Source organism: Ranitomeya imitator, chromosome 4, assembly GCF_032444005.1.
Source record: "Ranitomeya imitator isolate aRanImi1 chromosome 4, aRanImi1.pri, whole genome shotgun sequence".
Classification (NCBI taxonomy): domain Eukaryota; kingdom Metazoa; phylum Chordata; class Amphibia; order Anura; family Dendrobatidae; genus Ranitomeya; species Ranitomeya imitator.
In genome coordinates, this window is record NC_091285.1 from 593,157,276 (window position 1) to 593,183,836 (window position 26,561).

Below are 26,561 nucleotides of genomic sequence, written 5' to 3' on the forward strand. Positions count from 1 at the left end.
TCTACTGTTTAGGCACACCAGGGGCTCTGCAAACGCAACGTGACAACCGCAGACCATTCCATCAAAGTCTGCATTTCAAAAGTCACTACTTCCCTTCTGAGCCCCGACGTGTGCCCAAACAGTGGTTTACCCCCACTCATGGGGTATCAGCGTACTCAGGAGAAACTGGACAACAACTTTTGGGGTCCAATTTCTCCTGTAACCCTTGGGAAAAAAAAAATTCTGGGCTAAATAATTATTTTTGAGGAAAGAAAACGTATTTATTATTTTCACGGCTCTGCATTGTAAACTTCTATGAAGCACTTGGGGGTTCAAAGTGCTCACCACAAATCTAGATAAGTTCCTTTCGGGGTCTAGTTTCCAAAATGGGGTCACTTGTGGGGGGTTTCTACTGTTTAGGCACATCAGGGGCTCTGCAAACGCAACGTGACGCCCGCAGAGCATTCCATCAAAGTCTGCATTTCAAAACGTCACTACTTCAATTCCAAGCCCCGGCATGTGCCCAAACAGTAGTTTACCCCCACATATGGGGTATCACCGTACTCAGGAGAAACTGGACAACAAATATTGGGGTCAAATTTCTCCTGTTACCCTTGGGAAAATTAAAAAATTCTGGGCTAAATCATTATTTTTGAGGAAAGAAAACGTATTTATTATTTTCACGGCTCTGCATTATAAACTTCTATGAAGCACTTGGGGGTTCAAAGTGCTCACCACACATCTAGATAAGTTCCTTTGGGGGTCTAGTTTCCAAAATGGGGTCACTTGTGGGGGGTTTCTACTGTTAAGCCACATCAGGGGCTCTGCAAACGCAACGTGACGCCCACAGAGCATTCCATCAAAGTCTGCATTTCAAAACGTCACTACTTCACTTCCGAGCCCCGGCATGTGCCCAAACAGTGATTTACCCCCACATATGGGGTATCATCGTACTCAGGAGAAACTGGACAACAACTTTTGGGGTCAAATTTCTCCTGTTACCCTTGGGAAAATAAAAAATTGCAGGCTAAAAGATCATTTTTGAGAAAATAATTTTTTTTTTTTTTTCATGGCTCTGCGTTATAAACTTCTGTGAAGCACTTGGGGGTTCAAAGTCCTCACCACACATCTAGATTAGTTCCTTTGGGGGTCTAGTTTCCAAAATGGTGTCATTTCTGGGGGATCTCCAATGTTTAGGCACACAGGGGCTCTCCAAACGTGACATGGTGTCCGCTAATGATTGGAGCTAATTTTCCATTTAAAAAACCAAATGGCGTGCCATCCCTTCCGAGCCCTGCCGTGCGCCCAAACAGTGGTTTACCCCCACATATGGGGTATCTGCGTACTCAGGACAAACAGGACAACAATATTTGGGGTCCAATTTCTCCTATTATCCTTGGCAAAATAGGAAATTCCAGGCTAAAAAATCATTTTTGAGGAAAGAAAAATTATTTTTTATTTTCATGGCTCTGCGTTATAAACTTCTGTGAAGCACCTGGGGGTTTAAAGTGCTCAATATGCATCTAGATAAGTTCCTTGGGGGGTCTAGTTTCCAAAATGGGGTCACTTGTGGGGGAGCTCCAATGTTTAGGCACACAGGGGCTCTCCAAACGCGACATGGTGTCCGCTAACAATTGGAGCTAATTTTCCATTCAAAAAGTCAAATGGCGCGCCTTCCCTTCCGAGCCCTGCCGAGTGCCCAAACAGTGGTTTACCCCCACATATGAGGTATCGACGTACTCGGGAGAAATTGCCCAACACATTTTATGATCCATTTTACCCTACTGCCCATGTGAAAATGAAAAAATTGAGGCGAAAAGAATTTTTTTGTGAAAAAAAAGTACTTTTTCATTTTTACAGATCAATTTGTGAAGCACCTGAGGGTTGAAAGTGCTCACTAGGCATTTAAATAAGTTCCTTGGGGGGTCTAGTTTCCAAAATGGGGTCACTTGTGGGGGAGCGCCAATGTTTAGGCACACAGGAGCTCTCCAAACGCGACATGGCGTCCGCTAACGATGGAAATAATTTTTCATTCAAAAAGTCAAATGGCGCTCCTTCCCTTCCGAGCCTTACCATGTGCCCAAACAGTGGTTTACCCCCACATGTGAGGTATTGGTGTACTCAGGAGAAATTGCCCAACAAATTTTATGATCCATTTTACCCTACTGCCCATGTGAAAATGAAAAAATTGAGGCTAAAAGAATTTTTTTGTGAAAAAAAAGTACTTTTTCATTTTTACGGATTAATTTGTGAAGCACCTGGGGGTTCAAAGTGCTCACTATGCATCTAGATAAGTTCCTTGGGGCGTCTAGTTTCCAAAATGGGGTCACTTGTGGGGGAGTTCCAATTTTTAGGCACACGGGGGCTCTCCAAACGTGACATGGTGTCCGCTAAAGAGTGGAGCCAATTTTTGATTCAAAAAGTCAAATGGCGCTCCTTCCCTTCCAAGCCCTGCCGTGCGCCCAAACAGTGGTTTACCCCCACATATGAGGTATCAGCGTACTCAGGACAAATTGGACAACAACTTTCGTGGTTCAGTTTCTCCTTTTACCATTGGGAAAATAAAAAAATTGTTGCTAAAAGATAATTTTTGTGACTAAAAAGTTAAATGTTCATTTTTTCCTTCCATGTTGCTTCTGCTGCTGTGAAGCACCTGAAGGGTTAATAAACTTCTTGAATGTGGTTTTGAGTACCTTGAGGGGTGCAGTTTTTAGAATGGTGTCACTTTTGGGTATTTTCAGCCATATAGACCCCTCAAACTGACTTCAAATGTGAGGTGGTCCCTAAAAAAAATGGTTTTGTAAATTTCGTTGTAAAAATGACAAATCGCTGGTCAAATTTTAACCCTTATAACTTCCTAACAAAAAAAAATTTTGTTTCCAAAATTGTGCTGATGTAAAGTAAACATGTGGGAAATGTTATTTATTAACTATTTTGTGTCAGATAACTCTCTGGTTTAACAGAATAAAAATTCAAAATGTGAAAATTGCGAAATTTTCAAAATTTTCGCCAAATTTCCGTTTTTATCACAAATAAACGCAGAATTTATTGGCCTAAATTTACCACTAACATGAAGCCCAATATGTCACGAAAAAACAATCTCAGAACCGCTAGGATCCGTTGAAGCGTTCCTGAGTTATTACCTCATAAAGGGACACTGGTCAGAATTGCAAAAAACGGCAAGGTCTTTAAGGTCAAAATAGGCTGGGTCATGAAGGGGTTAAACAGGTGACCCCTGGGGCAGCAGACCACCCCCCAGGAGTAAGAAAGCCTGGTCCAAACCACTGGAGAGACAAGTATGTCGGAAGACGGACAATTCTACCCGTTGTGATCGATGGCATCCCATTAAACATCCTCTTGGACACTGGTTCTCAGGTAACCACTATGCCACACATTATGTATAAATGATATTGAGCTGATACTAACTTTACTCACCGCCCTTATGGAGACTTAACAGTGATAGCGAGAAGTGGTCAGCCCTTGTCTCAGGTGGGGTATTAACAGGTTGCCACTAAGGTGGAACTCGAATCTCAGGGTTTGACAGTGGTTGATGTTGACAAAAGTGAATGTAACCCTATGGTCACTTTGGGTACAAATGTCATTGAGAACTGGCTTAGAGAAATCATTGTTATCCTGCAACAAGTAGCTGAGACAGCCAACTCCAGACCACAGCAGGCCCTGCACTAGGAGATTGGAGCCGTCATGCAACGATGACAGGTGGAGTGATTGGCAGCGTAAGGGTGAGTGACCCCTATCCAATTGTGCTTTCCCCCAGGATTGAGACTATCATATGGTGCAGAGCAGCCATAGGTAATAGAGGCTGAGACTACAAGGCTAAGAAGGCTTACACTGCTCCCTTAACCACCAGGTCCTGATTGAAACTTCAATTCCAAGCTCTAAATGCAGGCTCAGACCGTGTCTCATGCATGGCCCATGCCCGACTGCTGTGCTATTATTACATTTCTAGTGTGGATCAATTGATGCCACTTTTCATGGTGTCTGTCCCTAATTTGAGTTTTTTGGGCAGCTTTTTGCCCCGTCATCCAACCCTTTCCGAAGTTGTTGTCCATGCATTTGATTTTGCCTCTTATTGAATTCAAAGAGGTTCGGATATGTTCGACGAACTATTAGGCAAACATCGGTCCATTCGGCAAACCGAAACAAACCGAGCCTTGAAAGGTTCAATCATCTCTAGTTTTTAACACGCTAGAATCTAGTCTTCCTGCACTAATGTTCTTGCACTATCAAATTGGTACCATACTTATACTAAATGGAGAATGGTCTCTGTTACTGCAGTTTAAGCTAGTCCCCCATAAAATCTATTATTTATAATCATCCATAATGTACAAGGAGTACATGGGCATAGTTAAACCCAGTTTTTCTATGGGTCTTTCCTGGGTTGAGATTTCGAAAAATAAGTGTTCAGCATTGTTAGAAGTCACCGTTCAACTCGGATAAAGGATTTTGCAATTATCAAAGTCTGTGGGAGATTAACTAAAGGGGCTTGTCAAGAAGAGATTGGTAAAAACAAAACCACTGCCAATTATGAAAGATGGAATTAAGAATTATTTTTTCCAGTATGATATAATTACTACTTCATTTGTGGTTTGATATAAAAGGAAAAAATAAATATACAAACACTATGCGAAATTAAGCTCCAATAATCTCTTCCATATTAAAGAAAACACAATTTATTAAAATAAAAAAATAAAAGACTTATGAAAGTTTAACCCCTTCGCGCCGCAGCTCATTTTCCTTTTTTTCGTTTCCATTTTTTCCTCCCTTTCTTCCAGAGCTTTAACTTTTATATTTTCCTGCCAACATAGACAAATAAGGTCCTATTTTTTTTAGGGACAAGTTGTACTTTTGAGTTACATCATTCATTTTACCACATAGTGTACTCAAAAACAGGAGAAAAAATAGCTAAGTGCAGTGAAATTGTAAAAATGAAATTGTTTTTTGGGGAATTGTTTTTAAGGTGTATAAAATTTGTGGTAAAAATAACCATGTAATATGATTCTCTTCATCAAGATGATTATTGCGATAACAAATATGTCCAGTTTTTTTATTATTTTAGTGGTGAAAAAATCTGAAGTTTTCAAAAAGAAATGTTGGAGTTGTGTTGCCATTTTCCGAGACCCAAAGCATTTTTAGTTTTTATCAAATTAAGTTCTATGATAGATTTTTTTTGCGGGGTGTGATGATATTTTTACTTGAACCATTTGGGGATAGATGTGACTTTTTTTTGCTTATTACAGCATTTTTTGTGTAGTAGAGGCGACCTTAAAAAACATAATTTTGGCATTCTTGAATTTTTGCAGTTTACGGTGTTTACTGATCGAGTAAATTGTTTTTATATTTTGATAGATCGGACTTTTCTGAAAGAGGCAATACCAAATATTGTGTATTTTGTTTTAGTTTTTTTAAAAACAGTTGTGCTCAAAAGTTTATATACCCCAGCAGAATTTTTGCTTTCTTGGTCTTTTTAAGAGAATATGAATAATGACACCAAAACTTATTCTCCTCTCATGGTTAGCGGTTTGGTGAAGCCATTTATTGTCAAGCTACTATGTTTTCTCTTTTAAAATCATAATGACAACCCAAAACATCCAAATGACCATGATCAAAAGTTCACATACCCCATTTCTTAACCCCTTTCTGCCAGCTGATGGAATAGCACGTCAGCTGGCAGATCCCCCGCTTTGAGGTGGGCTCCGGCGGTGAGCCTACCTCAAAGCCGCGATGTGTCAGCTGTTTTGTACAGCTGACATGTGCGCGCAATGAGCGCGAGCAGAATCGCGATCCGCTCGCGCCCATTAACTAGTTATATGCCGCCGTCAAGCGCTGACAGAGGCATTTAACTAGCGCTCCCGGCCACGCAGCAGGAAGTGTTCGCACCGCTGACCCCCGTCACATGATCGGGGGTCAGCGGTGCATTGCCATAACAACCAGAGGTCTCCTTGAGACCTCTATGGTTGTTGATGGCCGATTGCTTTGATCGCCACCCTGTGCTCGGCATTCAAATTACACCCGCCTTTCTGCTACATAGAGGTGATCTGTACTTCACCTCTATGTAGCAGAGCCGATCGTGTAGTGCACGCTTCTAGCCACCTATGAAGGCTATTGAAGCATGCCAAAATTAAAAAAAAAAAGTGTTTAAAAATATAAAAAAAATAAAAAATATATAAAAGTTCAAATCACCCCCCTTTCGCCCCAATCAAAATAAAACAATAAAAAAAATTCAAAAATACACATATTTGGTATCGCCGCATTCAGAATCGCCCGATCTATCAATAAAAACAAAGGATTAACCTGATTGATAAATGGTGCAGCAAAAAAAATCAAAACGCCAAAATTACGTTTTTTTGGTCGCCGCAGCATTGCATTAAAATGCAATAACGGGTGATCAAAAGAACGTATCTGCACGTCAGCTCGGCACGCAAAAAATAAGCCCTCAACTGACCCCAGATCACAAAAATTGGAGACGCTGCAGGTATCAGAAAATCGCACAATTTTTTTTTTTTTAGCAAACTTTGGAATTTTTTTTCACCACTTAGATAAAAAATAACCTAGACATGTTAGGTGTCTATGAACTCGTAATGACCTGGAGAATCATACTGGCAGGTCAGTTTTATCATTTTGTGAACCTAGCAAAAAACAAAAAACAAGTGTGATATTGCACTTTTTTTGCAATTTCATCACACTTGGAATTTTTTTCCCGTTTTCTGTTACATGGCATGATAAAACCAATGATGTTGTTCAAAAGTACATCTCGTCCCGCAAAAAATAAGCCCTCACATGGCCATATTGACGGAAAAATAAAAAAGTTATGGCTTTGGGAAGGAGGGGAGCGAAAAACGAAAACGAAAAAACGGAAAAAGCTCCGGGGGTGAAGGGGTTAATACCATGTATTGCCCCCTCTAACATCAATGACAGCTTGAAGTCTTTTATGCTAGTTGTGGATGAGGTTCTTTATTTTCTCATATGGTAAAGCTGCCCACTTTTCTTGGCAAAAAGCCTCCAGTTCCTGTAAATTCCTGGGTTGTCTAGCATCAAAAAGTATGTGTGTTCACACAAAGAGCAAATGCTGCATTTTTTCTGTCACTTTTTATCTGCGTATTTTTCGGTAATAATCTTCTCTGATGATCATATTTTTACTACAATTTTGTTGCATTTTTTTTTAGATTCAGACTTAAGGTACTGTCACACTAGACGATATCGCTAGCGATCCGTGACGTTGCAGCGTCCTCGCTAGCGATATCGTCCAGTGTGACAGGCAGCAGCGATCAGGCCCCTGCTGGGAGATCGCTGGTCGGGGAAGAAAGTCCAGAACTTTATTTCGTCGCTGGACTCCCCGCAGACATCGCTGAATCGGCATGTGTGACACCGATTCAGCGATGTCTTTGCTGGTAACCAGGGTAAACATCGGGTAACTAAGCGCAGGGCCGCGCTTAGTAACCCGATGTTTACCCTGGTTACCATCCTAAAAGTAAAAAAACAAACACTACATACTTACCTACAGCCGTCTGTCCTCCAGTGCTGTGCTCTGCTCTCCTCCTGCACTGGCTGTGAGCGTCGGTCAGCCGGAAAGCAGAGCGCTGACGTCACCGCTCTGCTTTCTGGCTGCCCGGCGCTCACAGCCAGACCAGAGAAGCAGAGCGCCGAGGACAGACAGCGGAAGGTAAGTATGTAGCGTTTGTTTTTTTACTTTTTAGGATGGTAACCAGGGTAAACATCGGGTTACAAAGCGCAGCCCTGCGCTTAGTTACCCGATGTTTACCCTGGTTACCGGGGACCTCGGGATCGTTGGTCGCTGGAGAGCTGTCTGTGTGACAGCTCTCCAGCGACCAAACAGCGACGCTGCAGCGATCCGGATCGTTGTCGGTATCGCTGCAGCGTCGCTATGTGTGACGGTACCTTTAGCTTAAACAATCAGAATGTCCAGGAAATGGTATCCATCCATACGTGTCAAAGAAGCAGTGTCCATCATCGATTGAAGTAAAGGGTATGTTTTATAGAATTTATATGTGGCTATAGTACTTAAGACTAGAGATGAGCAAACCCCTGGATGTTAGGGTTCAGCAAACAGTTAAAAAAGGTTCTGTTCGGGTAAGGGAACAGTACCCAAACCTGAACCCAGACCCCATTCACTTGAATGGGGGGGGCAGAGCATCCAGTGCCACGCTATTATGTGCATGAATGCACGGCAAACATTGCCTCTGCTCTGTGGTATTTTCTAAGATCTGCGGTGAACTCACTGAGCTTAACTGCGGTGAACTCACTGACTTTTTCTCACAGTGTTGAGATCATTGCAGTTAAACAGGACTGGGAACGCAGCCTCAGTAACCAACAGCAACCTTGATTATGTCAGTGATGCTCAGTGATGCAGCGCTCGCAGCAACTCATTTCTCAGCGGTTCTCAGCCGGGAAAGTCATATCTTTGCACCATCCAAGTTGAAAACTATTTATCCTCAGACATGGATTGCGGCATGGGACAGAATGACAGACAGGTGAGGTATATGGTTGTTTTTTATTTTTGTTTTATTACAGGAGACAGGAACTTCAATGGAATGAGCGTTAGGTGAGTATAACTGTGTTTGTTATTTTTAAATAAAATGGGAAAGTGAGTTTTGCTTATATCAAATAAAATACTTTATTCTGGCTGTGTGTTTATTTAACATATAGCTACACTGCTCAAAACAATTAAGGGAAAACTAAAATCTCACATCATAGCAATAAAACCTAAAAATGATCATTGTAAATCACAACGGAGGTCTGGAGTTGGAATGATGCTCAAAATCAAAGTGCAAATTGAAGTTACAGGCTGATCCAACTTCAGCGGAAATGCCAAGAAAAGGGAATGATGCTCAGTAGTGTGCCTGTATGATCTCCCTACAATGCCTGGGCATGCTCCAGATGAGGCGGTGGATGGTCTCCTGAGGGATCTACTCCCAGACCTGGAATGAAGCATCCGCCAACTCCTGGACAGTCTGTGGTGCAATGTGACATTGGTGGGTGGTGCAAGACATGATGTCCCAGATGTGTTCAATAAGATTCAGTTCTGGGGAACGGGTTTGGCAAGTCCATAGCTTCCATGCCTTCATCTTGCAGGAACTGCTGACACACTCCAGCCACATGAGGTCTGGCATTGTCCTGCATAAGGAGGAATCCAGGGCCAATTGCACCAGCATATGGTCTCAAAAGGGGTCTGAGGATCTCATCTCGGTACCTAATGGCAGTCAGGCTACCTCTAGCAAGCACATGGAGGGCTGTGCGGTCGTCCAAAGAAATGCCACCCCACACCATTACTGACCCACTGCCAAACAGGTCATGCTGAAAGATTTTGCAGGCAGCAGATCGCTCTCCACGGCATCTCCAGACTCTGTCTCGTCTGTCACATGTGTTCAGTGTGAACCTGCTTTCATCTGTGAAGAGCACAGGGCGCCAGTGGTGAATTTGCCAATCGTGGTTGCCTCCTGTGGCAAATTACAAGCGTCCTGCATGGTATTGGGCTGTAAACACAACCCCCATCTTTGGACGTTGGGCACTCAGACGATCCTCATGGAGTAAGTTTCTAACCATTTGTGCAGACACATGCACAGCGGTCCTGCTGCTGGGTTGTTGCCCTCCTACGGCCCCCTCCACGACTCCTGGTGTACTGACCTGTCTCCTGGTAGCGCCTACAGCCTTTGGACACTAGACTGACAGACACAGCAAAACTTGCCACAGCTCGCATTGATGTGCCATCCTGGATAAGCTGCACTACCTGAGCCACTTGTGTGGGTTGTAGAGTCCGTCTCATGCTACCATGAGTGTGAAAGCACAACTAACATTCAAAAGTAACCAAAACATCAGCCAGAATACATTGGTACTGAGATGTGGTCTGTGGTCCCCTCCTGCAGAACCACTCCTTTGTTGAGTGTGTCTTGATAATTGCCAATAATTTCTATCTGTTGTCTATTCCATTTGCACAACAGTGAAATTGACTGTCAAACAGTGTTGCTTCCTAAGTGGACAGTTTAATTTCACAGAAGCTTGATTTACTTGGAGTTATAATCTGTTGTTTAAGTCTTCCCTTTATTTTTTTGAGCAGTGTATATGACTAGTAATGGATAGGTGCCTTATAGACGCCTCTCTATTACTAAGCTGTGTACTTGATGTCACTTGACAATACAATGGTGACATCAACCCAACAGATATGGACCCCACTTGCCACCGCTACAGGGCAAGTGGGAAGAGCCAGGCAAAGCTTTTAGAATTGGCACATCTAATACTTGCATCTTTTTTAGGGTGACTGCAGGCTGCTATTTTTAAGGCTGGTGGATGCTAATATCCATTGCTCCTTACCAGCTTGAGAATATCAGCCCCCCAGCTGTCTGCTTTAGCTTAGCTGTTTTTGAAAAATAGAAGGGGCTCCACGCCATTGTTTTAAATAGTTTAATTAAAGAATTAAAACATAATTTATTTAAAGAGCAGGCACCGGCTGATGAAAACTCCCATGAGCCGCTCCTGCTCTCTCTGTTATTAGTGGCAGCAGCCGACAGCTCATGCGAGTAGTAGTCCCATCAGCTGATACCAGTGATTAGAGGTAAACTTTTTACCTCAGATCAAAGCTGCGGGCTCATGCTCTCATTTTACAGTGTGTCCCCTCAGGGCTCTGACTGACTGTAACAATCTTACGGATGGTAAGATCACAGCCTTAGTGGAAACTCGATCATTTACTGAATTTGCTCAGGATTCGGATTCCGAACATGAATCCGAATATGCAACGTTTGTGCTGACTTTAAGATTGGCGAATGTTTTCCAAACAAGTTCGCTCATTTTTACTTAAGAAGGTGAATTTTTGCTGATTTGTTTTGTGCTTTATATTGGACATTAGGTGATTTATGATATGCTGTAATTTACAAGGTCTGGACAAGCCTGTAATTGTAGCACATAATGAAGAGGCCACGGATGCAAAGTACTCATGAAAAAAAAGAGAACCAGACAGCGTGCAGCAGGGAGGCCAGAGAGATGAATATTGGTTTTATATATATATCTAGAAGGAAGAACAGGAATATGAAGCATCATGACAAGAAAGACAAGCCTCTGCATGGGATGTACCATCGACAGATAATGGAGGTGGCTGACATGGTGAAATCCTACCAATGGCTGGAGAAAGCAGGACTCCGAGACAGCACAGAGGCACTAATCATAGTGGCACAAGAGCAAGCACTAAGTACCAGATCCATAGAAGTGGGAATCTACCACACAAGGCAAGACCCAAGGTGCAGACTATGCAAAGAAACCTCAGAAACCGTCCAAAACATAGTGGAAAGATGCAAAATCCAAGCAGGAACAGGGTATATCGAACACTACAACTAAGTAGTGGGGATTTTATACAGGAACATCTGCACAGCATATGGGCTAAGTCCCCCTAAGTCAAGGTGGGAGACTCCAGAGAAAGTGGTGGACAATGAAAGGGCTAAAATCCTATGGGACTTCAAGATCCAGATGGATAAGCAGGTGATGGCTAACCAACCAGACATTGTGATAGTAGACAAGGATCAGAAGACTGTAATGATAATAGAGGTGGCAGTGCCAAGTGAGAGCAATATCAGAAAGAAGGAATATGACAAGTTGGAGAAATACCAGGGCCTCAAAGGAGAACTGCAGAAGATGTGGACGGTAAAGGCAACAGTGATTCCAGTGGTGATAGGAGCACTTGGAGCAGTGACCCCTAAGTTGGAAGAATGGCTACAACAGATCCCAGGAGCAACATCTGAGCTCTCTGTCCAGAAAAGCGCAATGCTGGGAACAGCTAAGATCCTGCACAGAAATCTCCAACTCCAAAAACCAACAAGTGGATGCCTCTCAAGCTGCTATGTAAGGATGACGTCAATTCTCAAGGATTTATTAAAACATGTGGTTTATATTCAACGTGTTTCAAAGTGTCAACCACATGTAATGATAGCAGTTGCAGAGGGTGTAACAGTGACTGGGCCCCTGCGGGAAGTGGGGAGGGAAGGATGCATATTCAGCTGAAGTATATTGTAGCTTCGGGACCCTCCATCTCACTACACTGCAATATATGCTGCTGCTCATATAGAAGCGTGAAACTAATGTCTCATCCACAGATGATACCAATATATTGGTGAAACAAGTTGGGGAATGAGCTGCATGACTAAATATTATAAAGTTATTATTTGACTGACTCTCTGTTGATGGTACCCCAGGATGTTATCTTTACATAGGTAGATAAGCTATTGCTATCCAATATATTGCAAATATAAATAATGGCAAATATGAATTGTTTTAAACTTCAACTCATTATTTGAACTTTTAAATTACGGTAATATAATATAGGTTAAATTTTAGCCACACTTGCGAGTGCAATGCAAGAAACTCACACGAGTCTTTCACACCAATACCCGGCACTGCCGCTGACACTCGGGAATGGAGTGTTCAGCTGTATAGATATACATGCAGCCTCACGCTCTGGTCCCGAGTGCCTGTAGCAGTGCCGGGTATTGATGCGAAAGACTCGTGCGAGTTTCTCGCTTTGCACTCGCAAGTGTGACCCCGACCTTACTGTACTCTTTCCAGGCCATTTAATCCCTTCACCACCTCGAGTTTTTCAGTTTTTGAGTTTCTGTTTTTTTTTTTTGCTTCCCTTCTGCCCAGAGCTATAACTTTTTTGATTTGTTAGTCAATATGGCCATGTGAGGGCATTGATTTTGCCATATAGTGGAAAATGGGAAAATTGCACAATTCCACAATTGTTTTTTTTTTTACCATGTTGACTAAATGCTAAAACTGCCCTGTCATTATGATTGCCAAGGTCATTACAAGTTCGTGGATACCAAACACGTATAGGCTGTTTTTTATTTTAGAGGTGAAAAAAATCTAAAATTTCCGGAAAAAAACAAAAAGCTGCCATTTTCTGAGACCCGTAGCATCTTGATTTTTCGGAGGAGTGATGGCTTTTTTTTTGTGCGTTAATCTGATGTTTTTATTGATACAATTTTAATGTAGGTACATCATTTTGATGGCCTGTCATTGCATTTTAATGCAATGTTGTTGCGACCGAAAAAATGCAATTCTGATGTTTTTATTTTTTTTCTTGCTATCGATGAGATTAAATTTTATATATTGATAGATCAGGCGATTCTGAACGTGGTAATACAAAATTTGTGTATTTTAAATTTTTAAAAAAATTGTTTTATTTTAAATGGGGCAATGGGGGTTATTTAACCCCTTCATGACCTTGGGATTTTTCTTTTTCCGTGTTCGTTTTTCACTCCCCTCCTTCCCAGAGCCATAACTTTTTTATTTTTCCGTGAATTTGGCCATGTGAGGGCTTATTTTTTGCGGGACGAGTTGTACTTTTGAACGACATCATTGGTTTTAGCATGTCGTGTACTAGAAAACGGGAAAAAAATTCCAAGTGCGGTGAAATTGCAAAAAAAGTGCAATCCCACATTTGTTTTTTGTTTGGCTTTTTTGCTAGGTTCACTAACTGCTAAAACTGACCTGAAATTATGATTCTCCATGTCAGTACGAGTTCATAGACACCTAACATGACTAGGTTATTTTTTATCTAAGTGGTGAAAAAAAATTCCAAAATTTGCTAAAAAAAAAAATAAAAAATTGCGCCATTTTCCGATACTCGTAGCGTCTCCATTTTTCGTGATCTGGGGTCGGTTGAGGGCTTATTTTTTGCGTGCCGAGATGACGTTTTTAATGATAGCATTTTGGTGCAGATACGTTCTTTTTATCGCCCGTTATTGCATTTTAATGCAATGTCGCGGCGACCTAAAAAAACGTAATTCTGACTTTTCGAATTTTTTTCTCGCTACGCAGTTTAGCGATCAGGTTAATGCTTTTTTTTAATTGATAGATCGGGCGATTTTGAGCACGGCGATACCAAATATGTGTAGATTTGATTTTTTTTTATTGATTTATTTTGATTGGGGCGAAAGGGGGGTGATTTAAACTTTTATATTTTTTTTATTTTTTTCACATTTGTTTTAACTTTTTTTTTTTACTTTTGCCATGCTTCAATAGCCTCCATGGGAGGCTAGAAACAGGCACAACGCGATCGGCTCTGCTACATAGCAGCGATCTGCTGATCGCTGCTATGTAGCAGAAATGGAGGTGTGCTGTGAGGGCCGACCACAGGGTGGCGCTCACAGCCACCGGTCATCAGTAACCATAGAGGTCTCTAGGACATCTATGGTTACCATTCAGACGCATCGCCGACCCCCGATCATGTGACGGGGTCGGCGATGACGTCATTTCTGGCCGCCCGGCCGGATGCGGTAGTTAAATGCCGCTGTCTGCGTTTGACAGCGGCATTTAACTAGTTAATAGGTGCGGGCAGATCGCGATTCTGCCCGCGCCTATTACGGGCACATGTCAGCTGTTCAAAACAGCTGACATGTCCCGGCTTTGATGCGGGCTCACCGCGGAGCCCTGCATCAAATCAGGGGATCTGACCTTGGACGTACTATCCCGTCTGAGGTCAGATAGGGGATAAACTTTTAAAGTTTTTTTATTTTTTTATATTTTTAAAAACTTTTTTTTACTTTACACACATGGGAAACTAGAAGCTGTGATCATCCAATCGCATGTGCTACACACAGCAGTACAGCAGCCCTGCTCTATGTAGCAGAGATGCTTACTTGCTATGAATTTCGACGGCTCGGTGGCGCTCGTAGCTTTCCAGCAATGAAAAACACAGAGGTCTCCTGCAGACCCTGGGTTGTCATGCCAACACATTGTTGACTCGTGGTCATTTGACACAGGCGCCGATGTGAGTGGCTAGTAACTCACTTCCAGGTCGCGATTCCACCCATGGCTCAAATCAGCTGACATGTGTTGTAAAAGTTGCAGGCTCATCGACAGAACCCGCAGCAAACAGGAGGAGGTGACCTTAGATGTACCTTTACATCTAATTTCGGAAAGGGGTTTATCTCCGTTTGGTTATACGGTGGCATGTAAAAGTATGACACATTTTCATTGTATTTTAGGCAAAAAAATATATTTCTTTTTCATCTTATACATTTTGAAAATTACAAAAAAAGGAAAATAGGCCTATTCAAAAGTTTGGGCACCCTGCATAGTTAGTATCTAGTAGCTCCCCCTTTTAAAAGTATTACAGCTTGTACATGCCTTTTGTAGCCAGACAAGAGTCTTTCAATTGTTGTTTGAGGGTTTTTCATCCATTCTTCTTAAGAAAATTCACCCAGTTCTGTGTGATTCCTGGGTCGCCTTACATGCACTGCTATTTTGAGGTCTAGCAACAGATTTTTAATGTTTAGATCAGGGAACTGGGGGACCATTGCAAAACCTTCAGCTTGCTCCTTTTGGGGTAGTCTTTTGTGGATTTTGACATGTGTTTGGGATCATTATCCATTTCTACAAGTTATTGTTACTGAAGAAAGCCGTGTATTTGGGCAGAAACGTTTATTTGATAACTACAATAAATTGCCAAAACTGTCTTTGTGACAGTCATGACACATGCATGGAGAGCTTTTTTGTTAGGCATGTCACACAGCCGTGACACATGCAACTGCAGAGCTGGACAGCTGATCAGCATGAGCGATCCTGGAAGTTGGGTTCCCTCTGCAGCTTATTCGCTATAGCTTGATGAATAAGCAGGGACACAAGCAAATTTGCTCATCCCTAGTCAGGATGAGGAACATAATTACAGAAAGAGGCCAGAAATAGGGACATTATTCCAGAAAGGGCCCAAGGATAGGAAGCATTATTGCTAGTGTTGAGCGATACCTTCTGATATTTGAAAGTATCGGTATCGGATGGTATCGGCCGATACCGGCAAAATATCGGATCTCGCCGATACCGATACCCAATACCAATACAAGTCAATGGGACACAAATATCAGAATGTATCCTCGATGGTTCCCAGGGTCTGAAGGAGAGGAAACTCTCTTTCAGGCCCTGGGATCCATAATCATGTAAAAAATAAAGAATAAAAATAAAAAATATGGCTATACTCACCCCTCCGAAGGACCCTGGCTGTCACCACTGCAAGTGTCCCCCTCCGTTCCTGAGAATTGCAGAGAGTGAAGGACCTTCTATGACGTTGCGGTCTGACTGCTCACCTGACCGCGACATCATCGAAGGTCCTTCACTCACTACATTCTCAGGAACGGAGGCGGATGCTTGCAGCGTTGACAGCCAGGGTTCTTCGGAGGGGTGAGTATAGCCATATTTTTTTTTTTTATTCTTTATTTTTTACATGAATATGGATCCCAGGGCCTGAAGGAGAGTTTCCTCTCCTCCAGACCCTTGGAACCATACGCACCGCACACTCCGATACCGATTTCCGATATCACAAAAATATCGGAACTCGGTATCGGAATTCCGATACAGCAAGTATCGGCCGATACCCAATACTTGCAGTATCGGAATGCTCAACACTAATTATTGCAGGAAAGTCACAGGATGGTGGACATTATTACAGAAAGGGGCAAGGACAGGGGATATTATTACAGGATCTGCCAAGATGGGGCCACTATTACACATGTGTCTTTATAGGATACAGAACACTACAAAGGCAATTACATCTCACCGACTAACATGAAGGTAGGGGGCCCAGGTCCAAATTTTGCACTAGGGCCCATGAGGCATTAGTAATGCCACTGGGTTAAAGTATTGTGAAACAGCATCAGAGACACTTTTAATTTTTACCATAAGGTGAACTCACATCTATAGCATTACCATTCGGGTTGAAAGTCTACAGGTTGTTATAAGACCATAGTCTTTACATAACGTTTAGGCTTGTTGGAGTATGCAGCAACTGCAAGCTAATCCTGAGGAAGGACTATCATTAGGAGACTGTTCTAGGCAATATTTTATGACCGCTCAGGTTTGTTTTTATTAACTTAATTCCTGAAATTGTGAGCAGGTTGCGGGATGCAGTAGCGGACTGGAGACAGAGCAAGAGTTAGCGTGTTTTACTAGAACAGGGGTATATGCCATGCAGGGAGGAGGTAGGATAAAAATGGGGTTTAACAGTTGGTATATGGGATGGGGTAAAGTATGTAATAGAGATAACAACAGTTCTCAAGGGTTAACTTATCAATCCGACGGCTTCCTGACTGAAGAGTCCACAGTGGATATGGTGGTGCCAATGCGGTCAGCGTGTGATGGATCTGGTGTCGTCCTGTAGGTGTCCTTGAGTCGAATCCTGATGGCTTGTGTTCAGCATCCTTAATGAGTCCCTTGGTCCAGGGTTTGCTGCGCAGGGTACAGCACAGTCCAAAACACTGACGGAACCTAACGTGGCTCTGCAGATGTAAACCAGGGGTAAGAGCACAGTTGGCGGTGAGTCACCCAATCCTTTCTAAGCGGTGTGCATGCACTACTCACGGATCCGGAGTGTCTGGCACCTCGCATCGTAGGAGCCAGCGGACACATGGCAAAATACCCATCACAGTCTTTGTGAGTTGCTGCGCTATTTCTGTGCTCAGGAGTCGGAGCACTCTCTTGTCCCTGCCGTGCGCTGCTTCTTCTCACCAAGTCAGTCTGCTTATGCCAGCGCTCATGCTTTTTTATAGTAGCCACGCCCCCTGATCTGTAGTGCAAAGGTCGGTCCAGGTCTCTAAGTTTTCCCCTGGACAACAGAGGAGACAGCCCCAACAGTTCCAGACCCAGCACAGGGCAAGTACCCCACGGTCCGGTCCCTCTTCTTACACAATTGTCCATGTTGATGAAGAAAATAATGGTTGCTGTATGTCCCAAGTAACATAGTTTATTTACCCTCACTATCTGAGTGCAGATGAACCTGCTGAAAGCTAAAATCTGCAATAGGGCCAGTTCCTCAACTTTTCATCAAGATTTTACTCATATGCAGAATAATATCACCTATTAGTAAAAGAAAGTGTGGCTAGGTCCTCCTGATACCAAAATACAGCAAAAAGGCAGAAATCCTTACCTGTCCAGGCCTCCAAACAACTGCACTAACAGGATGCAGTGGACCCATATAGTTTAGATGGCAGTAACACAGGTGCAAGAAAACTAATAAGGCAACCGCTCACAGCCTATCAATTCATGGAGGGGGCAGTTGCTTGGTATATTGATGCACAATAAAGACTTGAATGTGGCAATGCATAGCATCCAGGTTAACAGCCTAGTAGTTACACCCTTCTGTAAGATCAGGCGGGCTGCCCTGCGATATCAAAATGCATCCCATGTGAACAGGCACCACAGTTTACAAGACAAAATGGGCCACGCTGCACCCTGAAAAAAGTGCAAAAAACACATATAATAATGTGAGGTGTTAGTTAATATTTTGGCCAAAATATGTAAGCTTGTAACCCTCGTCACGTGCATCTCTTAATGGCAATATAAAATAAATGTGTATGAATTATTTAATACTTCCATCTATTCTGACTCTGAGCAAGAAAGTATTTACATTCTATGGACTGTGGTATCTTTGCTATGCTAATATTGCGTTTTTGTTTTTACTTTTTGCTTCAAAAGACAAAATTCATCAGTAAGATCCTGTCAGTAGGCAAAAACATGGGAGATTGGTTTTGTCATTGGTGTATTTGGCCAAAAACATTCCATGCCACTTCTCTCTATGGCTTTCAGTCTTGTAGTCATCATTGTGCCTAGAGATGCTTCATCCTGTTTTCTTTCCCATGCAGAAATCTGTCAATGTTAATATAAATGCTTCTTTTATTCCACTGCGTGTCCTAGATTTACTGCAAACTATAAAAATTTACAAACAACATATATTACCATAAGGACTGTGGGGAGATGAAGAATTATTCAAGAACTAACAAAAGTCAGACAGTTTACAGCAGCGGGAGACTCATTTAGATGTATGGGCATATAAACAGGTAAATATAATACTGCTAACAACATTAGGAACAGTGGCTTTTCTGTAAAGTGCCTCTAGATAATATATTTACTAAAGAAAGATGCCTTAGGCCCAAGAAGAGGTCGTGTGTATGTTTCCTTATTCAAATTAAATTACCGAATTGAAGATCACTCCCTACTCCTTTTTGCACAATCAGCAGATTTGTCCAAAATGTGAAAGTAAGCAACACCGTTATGTATAAGGTACACTAAAAAAGACTGGAGAACGATGACCTAAATACAGTGGTTCTTCACTTTAAAATATTTTTCGAACATGCAATTTCTCCTGAACTTGATGATACCTTATATGTGGTCAAAAACTTATGTTTGGGTACATGGTAAGGCTAGGAAATGTGTCTGGAATATATTGTGAATGCCATGTCGCATTTGGAGAGCCCCTCATATGTGAAAACAGCAGAAACTCACCACAATTGATCACATTTTGGAAAGTAGATCCCTCAAGGAATTTAACAATCAGTGTACGGAGCATTTTTAACCTAGAGGTGATTCCCCAAAACTTTATTACCTTTAGATGCAAGACCAAAAAGATATTTTTTTTCCACTAAAATACTGTTTGAGGACCAAATTTATAATTTGTACTAAGGGTAAGGGGAGAAATTGAACCCTGCAGTATGTTATGTAATTTCTCCCAAATGTGGCAGTACCTCATAAGTGGTTAAACAGTACTGTTTAAGCACACGGCAAGGATCGAATGGGAAGTAGCGCTACTTGGTTTTTAGAATGCAGAGTTTTTTTAATAGATTGTGGGCTCCATTATCTGGGCGCCTGAGGTGCCAGAACAGCAGTAATCCCACCAGGTGACCCCATATTGGAAACGTCACTCACTGCCTTAGGCTGTTTTCAGACTTGCGTATGGGAGTGCTGCGGATGGCAGTGTACTTCCTCCCTTCTTCCCCCCTGAAACCACACCTACGCTATGCCTATGCTCCGCCTACGCCTCTTTGCGTCCTGCAGTGCCCTGTGTACCTATCTTTAACATTGGGTACGCAGGGATGTAAGCTGCATGCGGATGCGACATGTTGCATCTTGTTGCGGTCGATGCAGCATCAAAATGGCGTATGCGAAGGCATCCGCATACAGCTGTGTACCCAAAGTTAAACATAGGTACGCAGGGCACTGTAGGATGCAAGGAGGTGTAGGAGGAGCGTAGGCATGGTTTCAGAGAGGAAGAAGGGAGGAAGTACTGTGCCATCCACAGCACTCCCATACGCAAGTCTGAAACCAGCCTCAGGAATTCATCTAGAGGTGTAGTGAGTATTTTGAACCCAAAGGTGCCTCACAGGATTTTATAATACTGAGACATGTAAATATGACATTTTAGTGGTAAAAGTGTAATGTTTGAATTTGCTGCAAATTTGTCAGGTACTCAAGGATTAATAAGTGAAACTGGACCCCATCATTTATTGCACCATTTCTCCACTGTAATGTACCACATGTCATTAGAAATTACTGTTAGGCCACACATCAGGGCTGAGAAGAAAGGAGAGCTATTTGGCTTTTGAAGCACAGATTTTGCTGGAATGGTTTGCGGGCGACAAAAGAAAAACCCCAAAAGTGACTCCATTGTAGAAATTGCACCTCTCAATAAATTAATTTACGGATGCAGTGACTATTTTGTAACATCCACGCCAGGCTTTTTCTTTGGACAGTTGCAAATCTGCCAGATAAGTGCCCATACATTGTGCCTCAATAAAGTGATGAGCCCCTATATATTGTAGCACCCCCCCATACATTGTGCCCAGCTTGTGTTTCTGGTGACATGCACCACGTAAATTGTTAAGGGCTCTCTTCCCACTATAATAATACCAAACATGTGGCTGCTTATTGTGGTTTAGGCACAGTGGGGCTGAGAACGAGGGGGGCATTTGGAATTGGGAACTAATAATTCACTGGATATTTTTTGAGGTGGTTAGCCATGTCGCTTTTCCAGAGTCTTTGTTCTACCAATAACGTGGGAACCCACTATAGTTCCAGTGACAGATGACATTCCTGAGTTGGGGCTAGTTTTGTGCTGGATAAATTAGGGTTTTTAATGGTAATATTTTGAGGTACATAGTTTTTTTTTATCATACTGTAAAAACCTGAGTAACAACCTCCTTCACTCTGCCAGGACATTAAAAATGGGTCATGGTTGGGTCTTCCAGCAAGACAATGACCCAAAACATACAGCCAAGGCAACAAAGGAGTGGCTCAAAAAGAAGCACTTTAAAGGGACACTGTCACCTGGATTTGGAGGGAACAATCTTCAGCCATGAAGGCTGGGTTTTTGGGTTTTTCATTCACCCTTTCCTTACCCGCTGGCTGCATGCTGGCTGCAATATTGGATTGAAGTTCATTCTCTGTCCTCCGTAGTACATGCCTGCACAAGGCAATCTTGCACAGCACAGGCGTGTACTATGGAGGACAGAGAATGAACTTCAATCCAATATTGCAGCCAGCATGCAGCCAGCGGGTAAGGAAAGGGTGGATCAAAAACCCAAAAACCTCGCCTCCATGGCTGAAGATTGTTCCCTCCAAATCCAGGTGACAGTGTCCCTTTAAGGTCATGGAGTGACCTAGCCAATCTCCAGACCTTAATCCCATAGAAAACTTATGGAGGGGGTTCAAGCTCCGAGTTGCCAAGCGAGAGCCTCAACATTTTAATGATTTAAAGATGATCTGCAAAGAGGAGTGGACCAAAATTCCTCCTGACATGTGCACAAACCTCATCATCAGCTAAAAAAGTCTGACTGCTGTGCTTGCCAACAAGGGTTTTGCCACCAAGTATTAAATCTTGTTTAGCAGAGGGATCAAATACTTATTTCTCACTGCAAAATGCAAATACATTTATATAATTTATACAATGTGATTTTCTGGATTTCATTTTTAATATTCTATCGCTCAATGTTAAAATTAACCTACCCTTAAAATTATAGACTTTTTGTGTCTTTGTCAGTGGGCAAACTTACAAAATTAGCAAGGGATCAAATACTTATTTCCCCCACTGTAACTGTACTGCCTGAGACCTGTCAGTGAGTCACTGACTCATCTTGTGAGACCCAGCTTATAGCTGGATCTCACATGCCACCTGTATTGTCATACCATGGTAACCATCGACACCCCCGATTCTTGTCTTGTACCCCCATTGTAACCAATTACATACCGCTGTCATGAATGACAGTGTATTTAAGGGGTTACTTGGCCCTAATCTGATCCAAAACCTGCTGGGGTTGTTACCGCAGGGTGTCAGCTGTCATGTACAGCTGATATCCGCCCTGCATGGTTTACTAGAAATGTTGATTATGTGGTGTGAATAAACCATAAGCTCATGTGATGAATAATTTCTGCATGTCATCATTGTTACTATCTGCTACATTAAATGGTGGTAGAGGGGGGTGGGCAGAGAGCATGGCAAATTGCACATAATGGATTGTTGTTTCTACAGTATGTTAATAAACTGGGGTGGGTATATGTATGATTACTGCATTAATTACAATTTTTCATTGCTACATGTTTATATACAGTCATGGCCAAAAGTATTGACACCCCTGCAATTCTGTCAGATAATACTCAGTTTCTTCCTGAAAATGATTGCAAACACAAATTATTTGGTATTATTATCTTCATTTAATTTGTCTTAAATGAAAAAACACAAAAGAGAATGAAGCAAAAAGCAAAACATTGATCATTTCACACAAAACTCCAGAAATGGGCCAGACAAAAGTATTGGCATCCTCAGCCTAATACTTGGTTGCACAACCTTTAGCCAAAATAACTGCGACCAACCGCTTCCGGTAACCATCAATGAGTTTCTTACAATGCTCTGCTGGAATTTTAGACCATTCTTCTTTGGCAAACTGCTCCAGGTCCCTGATATTTGAAGGGTGCCTTCACCAAACTGCCATTTTTAGATCTTTCCACAGGTGTTCTATGGGATTCAGGTCTGGACTCATTGCTGGCCACCTTAGAAGTCTCCAGTGCTTTCTCTCAAACCATTTTATAGTGCTTCTTGAAGTGTGTTTTGGGTCATTGTCCTGCTGGAAAACCCATGACCTCTGAGGGAGACCCAGCTTTCTCACACTGGGCCCTACATTATGCTGCAAAATTTGTTGGAATTCTTCAGACTTCATAATACCATGCACACGGTCAAGCAGTCCAGTGCCAGAGGCAGCAAAGCAACTCCAAAACATCAGGGAACCTCCGCCATGTTTGACTGTAGGGACCGTGTTCTTTTCTTTGAATGCCTCTTTTTTTCTCCTGTAAACTGTATGTTGATGACTTTGCCCAAAAAGCTCTACTTTTGTCTCATCTGACCAGAGATAATTCTTCCAAAATGTTTTAGGCTTTTTCAGGTAAGTGTTGGAAAACTCCAGCCTGGCTTTTTTATGTCTCGGGGTAAGAAGTGGGGTCTTCCTGGGTCTCCTACCATACAGTCCCTTTTCATTCAGACGCCGACGGATAGTACAGGTTGACACTGTTGTACCCTCGGACAGCAGGGCAGCTTGAACTTGTTTGCATGTTAGTCGAGGTTCTTTATCCAACATCTGCACAATCTTGCGTTGAAATCTCTTGTCAATTTTTCTTTTTCGTCCACATCTAGGGAGGTTAGCCACAGTGCCATGGGCTTTAAACTTCTTGATGACACTGCGCACGGTAGACACAGGAACATTCAGGTGTTTGGAGATGGACTTGTAGCCTTGAGATTGCTCATGCTTTCTCACAATTTGATTTCTCAAGTCCTCAGACAGTTCTTTGGTCTTCTTTCATTTCTCCATGATTAATGTGCTACACAAAAGGACACAGGACAGAGGTTGAGTCAACTTTAATCCATGTCAACTGGCTGCAAGTGTGATTTAGTTATTGCCAACACCTGTTAGGTGCCATAGGTAAGTTACAGGTACTGTTAATTACACAAATTAGAGAAGCATCACATGATTTTTCGAACAGTGCCAATACTTTTGTCCACCCCCTTTTTTATGTTTGCTGTGGAATTATATCCAATTTGGCTTTAGGACAATTCTTTTTGTGTTTTTTCATTTAAGACAAATTAAATGAAGGTAATAATACCAAATAATTTATGTTTGCAATCATTTTCAGGAAGAAAATGAGTATTATCTGACAGAATTGCAGGGGTGTCAATACTTTTGGCCATGACTGTATATACTTACAGTAAATACAATTATATGGTTTCTTCCCTGCTGACAATACTGGAGAATGGTTTATACGTATGTATATGGTTATTTCACCACTGATTTTTAATTTTGTGTACAGTTTATTCATTCCGGGTTCTTTTTTTGGGCAGGGAAAGTGTAATTTTACTTTTTTTCTCAAGCAGTAAAAAATCTAGAATCATCCCTGCAAAAATATTACATAGCTTGATAGGTACTTGTACGTAAATAGACTTGCGGCAACAGACAGTGTAATTGTTGCGGTGCGTACACTTGCCAAATTGTACTGCTAAGAAAGTTAATCAAAAGGTAAACCTCTGGGGGAATTTTTTATATACCTATATCTATATACACACTGCTCAAAAAATAAAGGGAACACTTAAACAACAGAATGTAACTCCAAGTAAATCAAACTTCTGTGAAATCAAACTGTCCACTTAGGAAGCAACACTGATTGACAACCAATTTCACATGCTGTTGTGAAAATGGAATAGTGGGGACCACAGACCGCATCTCAGTTACAATGCTTTCTGGCTGATGTTCTGGTCACTTTTGAATGTTGGTTGTGCTTTCACACTCGTAGCATGAGACAGACTCTACACAAGTGGCTCAGGTAGTGCAGCTCATCCAGGATGGCACATCAATGCGAGCTGTGGCAAGAAGGTTTGCTGTGTCTGTCAGCGTAGTGTCCAGAGGCTGGAGGTGCTACCAGGAGACAGGTCAGTACACCAGGAGATGTGGAGGGGGCCATAGGAGGGTAACCGCCCAGCAGCAGGACCGCTACCTCCGCCTTTCTGCAAGGAGGAAAAGGAGGAACACTGCCAGAGCCCTGCAAAATGACCTCCAGCAGGCCACAAATGTGCATGTGTCTGCACAAACGGTTAGAAACCGACTCCATGAGGATGGTCTGAGTGCCCGACGTCCACAGATCGGGGTTGTGCTCACAGCCCAACACCATGCAGGACGCTTGGCATTTGCCACAAAACATCAGGATTGGCAAATTCGCCACTGGCACCCTGTGCTCTTCACAGATGAAAGCAGGTTCACACTGAGCACATTTGACAGACATGACAGAGTCTGGAGATGCCGTGGAGAGGGATCTGCTGCCTACAACATCCTTCAGCATGACCGGTTTGGCAGTGAGTCAGTAATGGTGTGGGATGGCATTTCTTTGGAGGGCTGCACAGCCCTCCATGTGCTCGCTAGAGGTAGCCTGACTGCCATTAGGTATCGAGATGAGATCCTCAGACCCCTTGTGAGACCATATGCTGGTGCGGTTGGCCCTGGGTTCCTCCTAATGCAGGACAATGCCAGACCTCATGTGGCTGGAGTGTGTCAGCAGTTCCTGCAAGATGAAGGCATTGAAGCTATGGACTGGCCTGCCCATTCCCCAGAGCTGAATGCGATTGAGCACATCTCGGACATCATGTCTTGCTCCATCCACCAACGTCACATTGCATCACAGATTGTCCAGGAGTTGGCGTATGCTTTAGTCCAGGTCTGGGGGAGAGATCCCTCAGAAGACCATGCACCACCTCATCAGGAGCATGCCTAGGCGTTGTACAGTAGGGAGGTCATACAGGAACGTGGAGGCCACACACAATACTGAGCATCTTTTCCTTGTCATGAGGCATTTCCACTGAAGTTGGAAAAGCCTGTAATTTAATTTTCCACTTTGATTTTGAGTATCATTTCAAATCCAGACCTCCATGGAATATTAATTTTGATTTGCATTGATAATTGTTAAGTTTTATTGTTCTGAACACAATCCACTATGCAATGAACAAATATTTGTAACTGGAATATTTCATTCAGAGATATCTAGGATGTGGTATTTTAGTGTTCCCTTTATTTTTTGAGCAGTTTATATATACATGTATATACAGTATATATACTAGATGGTGGCCCGATTCTAACGCATCGGGTATTCTAGAATATGTATGTATGTATATAGCAGCCACATAGTATATTATTATTGTTATTACTATTTATTTTTATAGCGCCATTTATTCCATGGCGCTTTACTTGTGAGAAGGGGTATACATAATAAAAACAAGTACAATAATCTTAAACAATACAAGTCATAACTGGTACAGGAGGAGTGAGGACCCTGGCCGCGAAGACACACAATCTACAAGGGGTATATAGCAGTATATAGTATAGTATATAGGAGTATATAGCACAGGCCACGTAGTATATAGGAGCCATGTAGTATATAGCAGACAAATACTACATGGCCTGTGCTATATACTATGTGGCTGCTATATACAGTACATACATACATACAGTACATACATATTGTAGAATACCCAATGTGTTAATACAGGCTACGCAATATATAACAGTGGCCACACAGTATATAACACAGCCCAAACAGTATTTAACACAGCCCACGTACTATATACCACAGCCCACGCAGTATATAGCAGCCACACAGAATATAACACAGGCAATGTAGTATATAACACAGGCCATGCAGTATATAACACTGGCCATGTAATATATAACACAGCCCACACAGTATATAACACTGGCCACGTAATA